A 12,550-nucleotide genomic window follows, 5' to 3' on the forward strand; every position below is an offset into this window, starting at 1 on the left:
CTCCTGATGATTGTCTTAATCTACTCCTACCCTATGACACTTTTTTGGGTGAAGGGTCAATTTAATGGCCATAAATATAAAAGAAATTGTTGAGATAGCACTGAATGCTCCTTCCCAGTTATACTTGTGATAATAAGTAACTATAAATAATTCATAAAGCAGTGAGCATTTCAAATGATGTTGTGAACTATGAAAGCACAGTTTGAGCAGTCAGCAGCCCCACTGCACGGGATTTGTGCGATTGACTTTAATTTTGCCATTTTTTATGTTCACATCTAAAGTTTATCTCAAAAGTTTCAAACTTTTACACACTGCAAAAACTTCTAGTTGAATGGATCTGCCCATCTTCACAGTGTCCAGTGCTCATTGTCGCATCAGCTGATGTGAATTATTTAAATGACAAGTTACCCTGATGTGAGAGTGTTTTAGTGCAGCTGCAGTCATTTGCTTCACTATAACATGTATTACAGTGATGATTGATTAATTGCTTGATCTAGGGTGACATAAGTGCACAGGACACCACGATAAGGGCAATTGCACCCTCTCAACAAAAGTAGGTAAGGCTTTCATAGAACCAATGCTAGCGTGTCCTCTTGTGGTGCAGGCCTCATTCACCGACATCCCATGGGCTCATTCCTCGTTGATGTTTTGATAGATCAAGGCAGCAAATGAGACAAGCAAAGGGTGTGAGGTGAAATTATGGCTTAAGTTCTGATATTTCTTTGTTGCTGAAGAAAATTCATTGAGAATCATCATGAGACACAGTTGTAAATGGAAAAATGTCCAAATTACCTTTTAGAAATCTCTAGTCAGCCCAATCGCAAACCTACAGTTGGATAGAAGGCAAACCTAACCGTGAGGCCTCTGAATAGTAATGCTACATCCCAGGCAGCATTGTAAATTTATTTACCAGCTTGTATGTACAGTAGCTTCCTCAGGTATAATTATAGGGTTATTGATTGCATTGCCCATTAAGGTTTTCCATGTGAGATTAGAACAATGCAGGCAGCTGGTGGGTGTACTTTGACTGTGTTGTGAAGCTACAGTATGGGGGCGCTAGCTCTTCATTTCCAACCCTTTTCTCAAGGTAAAATTGCCTGAAGGAAATCAGATAAGTGTGGTTTATAAGTAACAGGTGCATGTATACACATTGATGGCATGACTATTTTTAGATGGTATGTAAGGTGCTTTTAAATACACTGGCATTCCTTTCTGCAGGTGATAGTTGCCACTGTGGGAACAGTTTGAGATTGGATTTTTTTTTTAAAAAGAGAGTCATTTGGCTAAATGACATTTGCTGTTGCTGCTACTCTCGTGGTAACTCAATCCACTTGAAATATGAACCTTGTTAATAAATGTGCAGGATTTGTAATGTACACATGGGAGGGAGGTAATCAGAATGACCTTTAGTACATTTTTTGAATACCAGAAGAGAAAAATAATGAAGTACTATCTTCGAATCACAGAATCATACAGCGCAGAAGGAGGCCATTCGGCCCATTGTGCCTGTACTGGCTCTTTGAAAGAGCTGTCCAATTGGTCCTGCTCTTTCCTTATTGCCCTGCAATTTTTTCCTTTTTTCAAGTATATTTCCAATTTCCTTTTGAAAGTTCCTATAGAATCTGTTTCCACCACCCTTTCAAACAGTGCATTCCAGATCATTACAACTCACTGCGTTAAAAAAAAATTCTCCTTATCTTCCCCCCCCCCCCCACCCCACCCCACCCCCCGGTTCTTTTGCCGATTTATCTTAAATCAGTGTCCTCTGGTTACCGACCCTCCTGCCAGTGGAAACAGTTTCTCCTTATTTACTCTATCAAAACCCCTCTTAATTTTGAACACCATCCCCCCTTAACCTTCTCTGCCCTAATCCCAACTTCCCTCATCTCTCCACATAATTGAAGTCCCTCATCCATGCGATCTGTGGAAGGATATATATATAAGTATATATGTATACCTTTATTTTGCAGATATTGTTGAAACATTTACTGCTCTGTGCTAATTTAATACAATTACATTAAAGCAGAATAATCCTGTTTGAAGGGGGAGGGAAGGGTAGTAAGTACAGTAAATGTGAAGTGCTTATCTCGATGTATTCAAAGACTTTCGTATTTAATAGATCGCTCGCGTTAGAGAATATTCAGTAACAACAACTTGCATTTATGTAGCACCTTTAACGTAGTAAAATGTCCCAAGGCGCTTCACAGGAGTGTTAGCAAACAAAATTTGACACCAAGCCACATAAGGAGATATTAGGACAGGTGACCAAAGACTTGGTCAAAGAGGTAGGTTTTAGGGAGCGACTTAAAGGGGGAGAGGTTTAGGGAGGGAATTCCAGAGCTCAGGGCCTAGGCCACTGAAGGCACGGCTGCCAATGGTGGACCGATGAAAATCGGGGATGCGCGAGAGCTCAGAATTGGAGGAGCGCAGAGATCCTGGAAGATTGTAGGGCTAAAGGAGGTTAGAGATTGAGAGGGGCGAGGCCATGGAGGGAGTTGAAAACAAGGATGAGAATTTTAAAATTGAGGTGTTGCCGGACTGGGATCCAATGTAGGTCAGGGAGCACAGGGGTGACGGGTGAACGGGACCTGGTGCAAGTTAGGATAGGGGCAGCAGAGTTTTGGATGAGCTCAAGTTTATGGAGGGTGGAAGATGGGAGGCCTGCCACTAATCCTAAGTGGAAGGGCTTTTTTGTAGACCCCAAGAGACTAACACTTAATTGAAGGAACTGATGTCCTCCCCTGGCCTCAGACACATGGCTGCTCATTGAGCTGGCCTACCTGACCATGCTAAAAGGCTCGATGTTCAAAGTTTCCGTGAATTGATCTGGAGTTGCCGTTGCCTCTTTATCAGAGAGGGAGGAGACAATCCCTCCTTGATTGTGCTTTGAACACAGCAACAAATTTGCACGGACTGTTGTTAACCAGCTGAGTGGGCAATCTGTCGTGGAAAGAAGGAAAACCAGATTTGGCCCAGCAGGGCTCACTTAAAGGAATGTTGTTATCTCCAAAAAAAAGCGTTTGGCGAATGTTTTCAGTTCCGTTTGTTTATACGGGATGCAAACGACATTGTTGGTGTCACAAAAAATAAATGTTTGTTTTTCCCCAATTACATTTAAATGGATCAATAACCAGAAGAGTAAGACATCAAGATGACCCAGTCGTTTAGAGTTACTGCCAGCCCAGCTGGGCTGCTGGTTCAATTTAATGAAATTTGGTCCATTCAAGGAAACATGTCCGAAGCAAAGCTCTGGGGGAAGAGGCAGGGAGGGGTTCAGATGAATGAATGGGTGCAAGCAGCTACCTAAAAAAAGCCACTGTAGTGTTTAAGACTACATTATGTAATTACCTAATATAGTCGTAAGTGGTTCAGCGGTGGCACTCTTGTCTGAGTCAAAAGGTCATGGGTTCAAGTCCCACTTCAGAGACTTGAGCACGTAATCCAGACTGACACTTCAGTGCATCGCTGAGGGAGTGCCGCACTGTCGGAGGTGCCGTCTTGGATGTGATGTTAAATCGAGTCCCTGTCTGCCTGTTCAGATGGATGTAAAAGGTCCCACGGCACTATTTTAAAAAGAGCAGGAGAGTTCTCCCAGTGTCCTGGCCAATATTTATCCCTTAACCAACACCACTAAACAGATTAACTGGTCATTTGCCTCATAGCTGTTTGTGGGACCATGCTGTATGCAAATTGGTTGCCATGTTTGCTGCAAAATAACAGTAACTACAATTCAAAAGTAATTCATTTGCTGTGAAGTGCTTTGGGATGTCCTGAGGATGTGATAGGTGCTATATAAATGGAAACTCTTTCTTTATGTATGTATCTGGCAGATGGAGCCTATCCACGGATGCATTGCTGCCATTTTAATTGGAGAGCTTCTGGCTAAATGCTAAAAGGAATGTTTTCTCTTTTTAATTCTATTTGAACCAAGTTCTGCAAACACGTCAGTCACAATGGCCAAGGCGCTATTTTATTGAACATTTATTTGGTGGTTTTGGGACAGACTAAGTAGTAACCAGATTCAATTTGGGGGAGAGAAGATTGAAGGTGGCCCCTGATTGTGGTGAATCTGTTGAGGACGTGATTGTTGGTAATTCCAGAGGGTGAATTTACGTTGAGAAGATTTTTTGTATCCTGCATTGTTAAGGATTGCTTTATTTTTTGGCCCCTTATCACTCTACCAGTTTTCAAACTCAATAGTTGGGAATGGGGAGCAGTTATAAACAACATGGGGTAGAAATTGGTAAGCATTGTGCCTGTTTTTTGGGCAAAAAAAACCGCAAAGCATACCAATTAAGTAGTGGGCTTGTGCCCATTTTGTGCAAGCATTGGTCCCGCTGCTAAATTCGTGGAGACCATTTTTTTTTAGGTGTCCCGGGCTTAATGGGGGTTCTACCGCCTTGTTTAAGGAGACCTTTTATAAAATTAATTACCGATGAGCGGAAGCAGGCATCGGGCCTGCCGCTCTCATGATTCTGCTGCAGTCGCCAACTAAAGGTAGGTGTTGGGTGTATTTTTTTTAAATTAAAGTTTCTGTGGAGCCAGGAGCTGCAAGAGTGCTCCTCTCCAAATTCCACAGTCCTGGTGATTGGCCTCCCTTCCAAACTCATATAGGAACTTACCTGAAGGCCGCTACTGATGAACCAAAATTCATGCCTCCACAGGCAGCTCCCCCCAAATGTAGACGAGACCCGATGTTCAATTTTGGAAGGGCCTCAGGCCGATCTGCTCATGCAGTTCCAAACCTAGGACCAAAAACAGGCCCAGACTAATTTCTGCCTTCGTATATGCAATTAACACAGTATTCCCACAGAAGCAGTAAAGTGTCACTGATCAATTTGGTGAAAAGCAGAACATTGTGTACCAATGGATGTTCAGTGAATGCAATCCAAAAATCGGCCTGTACCAATAAAACCCACCTAAAGTTTCCTCCATGATACTAGTACGCCCATTGTGAATCACCACTTCATCCTTCTGTTAGCACTCCTGTCGTGAGTTGGTTCTTCATAATGTTTCCTTGATTCCCAGAATATTTAATAAATTCAGGGGATTTTCTGCAATTGCAGCAACACCCAAATTGGCACAAGAGGAAAATTGTAAAGGGCAGCACAAGAGCTTCAGTAGCAAATTGAGGAGTGTTTGTCTTGCAATCAGTCACAGTCTTGACATATTCAAATTCGTCTGCCCTCTTTGAGTTGAAACAGTTCTCAGCCAGGCTTCTTATACAGAATATGGTGTGTCAGCAGACAGCCATACCTTGGGAGTGGAGGAGAGGAGGAGACAAAAAAAGACTGGGATACTGGTACCTCAGTAGAACTACAGCTCTGTTAGCTGATCATATAGTGCCAAAGTTCTCAAAGTCTTTTTTTTGTTAATCTTGCATTTTAGCCCCTTTGCCACTACAGATGGGCGATAAATGCAGCCTTGCCACTGTCGCCCACATCTAGAGAACAACAATCAAACTACACATCTTACCACTTGGTGCAGTGACTATAACTAGGCAAAGTCTCAGCGGGGACCATGGGGCAGTGTGTCGAACAGGGCCTGTTCCAGAAGGGACCATGATGCAGTGTGTCGAACAGGGCCTGTTCCAGAAGGGACCATGATGCAGTGTGTAGAACAAGGGCCTGTTCCAGAAGGGACCATGATGCAGTGTGTCGAACAGGGCCTGTTCCAGAAGGGACCATGATGCAGTGTGTAGAACAAGGGCCTGTTCCAGAAGGGACCATGATGCAGTGTGTCGAACAGGGCCTGTTCCAGAAGGGACCATGATGCAGTGTGTCGAACAGGGCCTGTTCCAGAAGGGACCATGGTGTAGTGTGTAGAACAAGGCCTGTTCCAGAAGGGACCATGATGCAGTGTGTAGAACAAGGGCCTGTTCCAGATAAGACCTTGATGCAGTGTGCAGAACAAGGCCTGTTCCAGAAGGGACCATGATGCAGTGTGTAGAACAAGGGCCTGTTCCAGAAGGGACCATGGTGTAGTGTGTAGAACAAGGGCCTGTTCCAGAAGGGACCATGATGCAGTGTGTAGAACAAGGGCCTGTTCCAGAAGGGACCATGATGCAGTGTGTCGAACAGGGCCTGTTCCAGAAGGGACCATGATGCAGTGTGTCGAACAGGGCCTGTTCCAGAAGGGACCATGATGCAGTGTGTAGAACAAGGGCCTGTTCCAGAAGGGACCATGATGCAGTGTGTCGAACAGGGCCTGTTCCAGAAGGGACCATGATGCAGTGTGTAGAACAAGGGCCTGTTCCAGAAGGGACCATGGTGTAGTGTGTAGAACAAGGCCTGTTCCAGAAGGGACCATGATGCAGTGTGTAGAACAAGGGCCTGTTCCAGATAAGACCATGATGCAGTGTGCAGAACAAGGCCTGTTCCAGAAGGGACCATGATGCAGTGTGTAGAACAAGGGCCTGTTCCAGAAGAGACCATGGTGCAGTGTGTAGAACAAGGGCCTGTTCCAGAAGAGACCATGATGCAGTGTGTAGAACAAGGGCCTGTTCCAGAAGAGACCATGGTGCAGTGTGTAGAACAGGGCCTGTTCCAGAAGAGACCATGGTGCAGTGTGTAGAACAAGGGCCTGTTCCAGCAGGGACCTATGACCCTTGGTCATTATCTGCCCTGCCCTACCAGATAAAGGAAGAAGCATTAGCACAGGGAAAAGGAACCTAAAACTGAGAGTGGTTTGAGAAAGCTGTGTGTTATTTATTTATTTTGAAGGGCCTATTGCCAATTCTGGGAATAGTGGGGCAGACATTTTTGTTCATTCTGAACAAATTCCACACTCTGATCTTTTGCTGGTGACATTACTTTTCATCTTGGGCAAAGTTCAGCCAATATGGTGGACTTACATTTGCGGGCTACCACTGGCAAAAGTTGGCCAGAGAGGGCTGAGCATGGGAATGGGGAGTAGGACGAAAACTAACTCCGCTTTCCCGTTGTAGCAACTTTCCAATCAGGTGGGCCTTACCCTGCAGCGTTGGCAGCTCCAAAGGCCATTCTTCTGACCTCAGTGGGAAGTTATTTCTGAAATACAGGATTGGTTGATATTGATTTGCATGTCATGCCTGAACAGGTACCAGGAACCTTTGTCCTGTACATGTGCAGTGTGTCATTCTGGAACTCTGCACTCATGCCAGCACAGCCAAAGGCTATATTGGGACTTTCACTCGATGTGCTAGAACCAGTTCATTAATTAACCCATCTCAGCCTTTCAACTATGCAGACATTTTTTATCACAACACAAAGGAATTTCTGAAAATATTTTATTTTTTAAAAGACATTTTTCTTCCCTCTTTGGGGGATTTTTTTTTCGTGATACGGCATTCTTTCGTGCAGGGGCAGATTAACACAAGGGCCTATGGGGCCTATACCCAGGGGCCCTGTGCAAATATGGGGCTCCTGATAAAACGCGCCAGAATGCAGGAAAACTGCTGGATCAAAATGTTCTGGCAGTTAAAATTGCGATATGCTTTGCTTTATTATTGGTGCAAACTTTCTGCAGTCCTATTTCTTCATGAATTTCCTACACATTTGTGTTTTAATGGATCGGTGGAGAGGGCGGGGGTTGAGCAGGTGGTGAATAGGGGCCCCAAGAATTTTTAACTGGGCTCTGCTTCAGTTGGCTTCGCACCAATGTCTGATCAGTCACTGAGAAATGTACCTTGTAGTGAGGCAGGTGAGCGGAGAGGTGACTGTGCCCTTTTTCTCTGCCCCCATCCCACGTTGAGGAATTCTATCGAACAGCCCCTCGTGAACTGGGCTGAAACTTGCTGCCAAAACAGTAGCCGTAAGAGCTCAACTCATTATCTGTTTGAGCGTCAGGTATTGGGAGGGGCTGAAGACCCCTTGCTTGCTGAAATCATTGGGGCTGAAATTTGGTCACATGCAGTAGCGCAAAAACGGGCGCTAGCAAATCGGCAGCCCACTTCACACCCCGAAAGGAAAATGGGGTAGAGTGTAAAACAAACTGGTCATTTTCACCTCCGTTGCCTCTTTGTCGAACCCATTAACAATGTATTGAAGTTTCCACAGGGTAAGGTGGTGTCAGTGCTGCGCTTCTTGCACACTCGATGGCCCTGATCTTCGTCTTTTTGTTTATGATTTCTCGTGTCATGAACGGCTGCAATCTAACAACAATGACCATTTTCATTTATATAGCAAGTTTCATGCTGCAAAATCTCCAAAGGCGCTTCACAGGGGTTTAAGGGTGGGGGGAGGATGCTGAGCCAAAGAAGGTGACAGTAAGAGGGAGGATCAGAAGTATGGGGTCAAAGAGGAGGTTTTTAGAGGAGGAGAGGGAAGGGGTTTAGGGAGGGGATTCCAAAGCATGGGATCTAGGTGACCTAAGGCCCAGGTCAGAGGTCATCCGTCTGGGCACACAAACTGATCTGATCTCCAGTTCAAACCTAAAAGGGAATGTTTACTGAAAAACTTTTCATAATTTCTAATCACATCACACTCTGAGGGAAATTGAGGCAAAAGGCAACCCTCTCACTTGTGTGGGATGTCATGAGGACAATGAAAGCCCAAGGCTTTTCAAAGATCCAAAGCATCCGTCCAATTTAATGGAGTTGACGTGTTACGATTATGTTGGCACAGAGATTCCCTCTCGTTATGTCCAATAAACACTCAAGTTGGTAATGTGATGTAATGGCTGCTTTTATTTCAGACTCTCTGGGTATAACACTCAGCAGAAGAGAAGACCCTGGATTGCAATTGCTACAGTATGCTTGCTCCCATCAGGGTGCCCTCTAGTGTTCAATTAACAATGCGCAACTACAATACATATCACCTTGCAATGCATCCACCACACAGAGTTAATAATGCAAGTATGTTTTATCTTCTCTGCCAAGTTTTATTTATTGTACCTAAAGTATGCTAACAAAAATGCAGCTGTTTTACAGTGGAATCTTGTTATGTGGAATGAAGTGCACACCTTAGAGAAGCTGAGCATTCAGTCACGCACATTTAATCCTATGAGGCTCACGCAGGTATCAGTGTCGACCTCTGGATTGTTACTCGGTAAACCGCATGCTTTGGCCACCTGGGGGAGGTGATATTCGAGAGCACCACAGACTGTGCGGTTAATTGAGGAGTTGGCATTGCAGAGTGGTACAGGTGGAGACTGGCATAGATTAAAGTCCTGCAAAGTCTGGGCCAAGAATATTCATATTTCATTCCTTGTCAACATCATATTCTTGTCAGACTTCCCGAAATGACAGTTTCCCGCTTTATTTTCCTCTCTGTTTTGCTTTTCCTGTATATTTTCAGTGTGCACAGAGTGCAGACACACCAAGAGAAAGCAAATCAATCAAACCCTTTTAATTCCCTTTTCCAGTTTTTTTTTTCCTGTTTTCTTTTTCACTGTTCCACTAATTGTTTTCTTTCGTCTTCCCTTTGCTCCACTCACTTCCTCTACTCTTTGCATTCTCATGTCTTCTTTCTTACTCCCCAAGGGTCCATTCCCCTAGACCTTGTGCTAAGCACAGTCATCCTGCAATGAAATGGCCACCAAGATACTCTAAGATTCTCAGAAAAGCTGATTTTGTTTTTGTATATGTTCTCAGAGTGTCGGTGGTCCTTTTTTTAATATATAGTGTTCAAGACACTCTGCCATCAATCAAGTGATGTGAGGGATGACCTGCCCCCATCTATTTTTGTCTTTGTAAGACGTGACTCCCTGTTGAGTTGCAAGCTTGAGGCCAAGTGGGGTCATCACATCATCTCCTTGAGCTGGGCTAAGCTGCACCACTGACTTGGTGATGATTATTATTATCCCTGTTCCTTTCACAAAGGTTGACGCTCTCTCTACAGAGCAGTTTCACCTACGTGAAAGAGCATGGGTGAGAACACCATGAATTCTGCAGCACGTGTAGGTTGAACTGCGACACAGCAGAGAAATTTAAGTCACCCCGAGGAACTTGGACAATGATCAAGAATGGGCAGAAGTCTGAATTTGCGGAACGTGGGATTGGCTGCATGGTCACAGACGGGTGCTGAATGATGCTAAACATGGCTGTAACATTTTGGCCCTTCTACAGTCCCAGAATGTATCTCTTTTGCAAGTTGCATCTCCCGTACATAGCATGTACCAAAACTAGGGAGAAAATGAGCTGTATGCAAACCAACTTTGTTCATACTGGCTGTTCAAACTTTATTGTGGAGAATTTGATGTAATGTCCCTGAGATTGTTTAATCAAATGCTCTGAATGGCTATTTTGGAATTTTTTTTTTTTTTTATTCGTTCATGGGATGTGGGCGTCGCTGGCGAGGCCAGCATTTATTGCCCATCCCTAATTGCTCTCGAGAAGGTGGTGGTGAGCCGCCTTCTTGAACCGCTGCAGTCCGTATGGTGAAGGTTCTCCCACAGTGCTGTTAGGAAGGGAGTTCCAGGATTTTGACCCAGCGACGATGAAGGAACGGCGATATATTTCCAAGTCTGGATGGTGTGTGCCTGCTGCTCTTGTCCTTCTAGGTGGTAGAGGTCGCAGGTTTGGGAGGTGCTGTCGAAGAAGCCTTGGCGAGTTGCTGCAGTGCATCCTGTGGATGGTACACACTGCAGCCACAGTGCGCCGGTGGTGAAGGGAGTGAATGTTTCGGGTGGTGGATGGGGTGGAAATGGCACCTTTTAATATGTAATGTGGTATCCCAGTCACATTGAGGAGTGGGCCTTTTCTAGTATATCTGGACACGTGACATCCATGGATATTACCATTTTGCCTTCATCTTCCAACAACTGCACAGAAGGCCGTGCTTAGTCCCACTGTCTTTCTTGCCTTCAATAGTGACTTGTGGTCACCATCAGAGCTATGATGGCACCACTCTCTGCAGACGAGCAGCAATCGCATCTCTGCAGCCGGACATGGGCACGTGGGACCACCATGGCACGTGGGACCACCACGTCACGTGAGAAGACCACATCAACAGCTGTGCTGAGACAGACTGACCATGATGCTGCTCAATTACCTTTTTACTTACAACTATTCAGCTTCTTGGCTTGGAAATCACTGAGGAAAGACATGATCAAAACTCACAGAAGAGTGAGAATCCCTGAGAAAGTTGAGCCCCCTACTTGCCACGGTTAGTAGTATGTAGTGTGCTACACAGCCGATATCCTTCCAATGATTGGTGTGGCCCTTTACTAGGCTGCAGTGCAAGTCCATTTCTTGCTTCTTAACTCATGGCAGTCCAAAGTCAGATCCACCAGAGGACCTGGTAATGATGCCGTAACCAGTGATCACCAACTAAAATATCGTAGCGATGAGGCTGGGCTTTGACTTACAAGATAAGAACCAGGGCAGCACCAGAGAAGTTGCCAGATCTCCATGTTTATACTAGGAATGCTGTCCCTTTAATGCAGAAGTATGAACACGGAGCTAACTTGTCACTTGCTGAGCTAGGACCGCTGGAGCATTTAGGGGTTGGGATTCTGTGACATGCTCATTGGCACCCAATACAATTTCACCCCATCGTTCTCTGCCTCCGACATTCAGCCAGATCACACTCGTGAGATATCAGCCCATACGACGGTTACTTCTTCTTGTCATCTGCCACGCCAAATATTATATAAAAACACGTTTATCGTGACTTACTACAACAAATTGAAAAAAAAACGCACTAAAATTGTAGTGCTTAAACGTTAAAAAAAAAGCCACGTGTTTATCAATTTCGCATTCTTTGGAGCTTTATCCAGCAAGAGCTTTTGTTTGGTGGGGAGGGGAACGGAGGTCAGATTCAGTGCCAGTTAATGGATGTGGGAGTATGATAGATTTGAAGGGAGCCATTTGATTTCTAGCGGTTTAAATTAAATGGGCTTTGCTATCCGGAAGTTCACATCCAGACATCTCCAGGTAAACACCTGCTTGATCCAAACATAATTCTGACCCGAGTTCAGAAATTCCAATGCACCAAACCACTTCCCACTTACTCCTACTGTGTACTATTCCTGATCCAAACATAATATCTCAATACAACATCCGGATCCCACCAGAAAATATTCCCCAATTAGATCGGGGTTTTTTTTTAAAAAAGAAGAATGAACACCATTTTAGGGCGGTTCACATGGTATTATGTTTGGATCAGGAATTTCACGAGGAGGATGTGATACTCGAATATATTCTTCAAGCCTAACCCACTTCCACACTTATTAGCTGGCAGCGGCTGGATCTGATGAAGGTTTACATACCCCAAAACGTCCTGACCCGCTGTGTATTTCCAGCATTTTCCATCTCAATTTCAGATTTCCAGCATTGGCAGTATTTTTTTTAAAAAGTAAATTGCAACTCTGCGAGGTTGCGGGCTTGTAAAAGACTACAAAAAAAAAGGAGGCCCCGCTATCGTCAAGGCAACATCAGCAATGAGACTCGCCATCCAAATCAGTGAGACCGAGCCCAAACCCACTTACACACTTAAGCTTATTTCTCGAGCTCGTGCTGCAGTGGGAAGCTTTGCCTGCGGTCGACATGTATCGACATCCGCCTGCTCTGCAGAAGGTCTCTTCCCCCCCACCGCTTCCCCCCCCTTATTCCGGCTCCTCGGTGACTTGC

This window comes from Heptranchias perlo, chromosome 1 (genome assembly GCF_035084215.1).
Source record: "Heptranchias perlo isolate sHepPer1 chromosome 1, sHepPer1.hap1, whole genome shotgun sequence".
NCBI lineage: Eukaryota > Metazoa > Chordata > Chondrichthyes > Hexanchiformes > Hexanchidae > Heptranchias > Heptranchias perlo.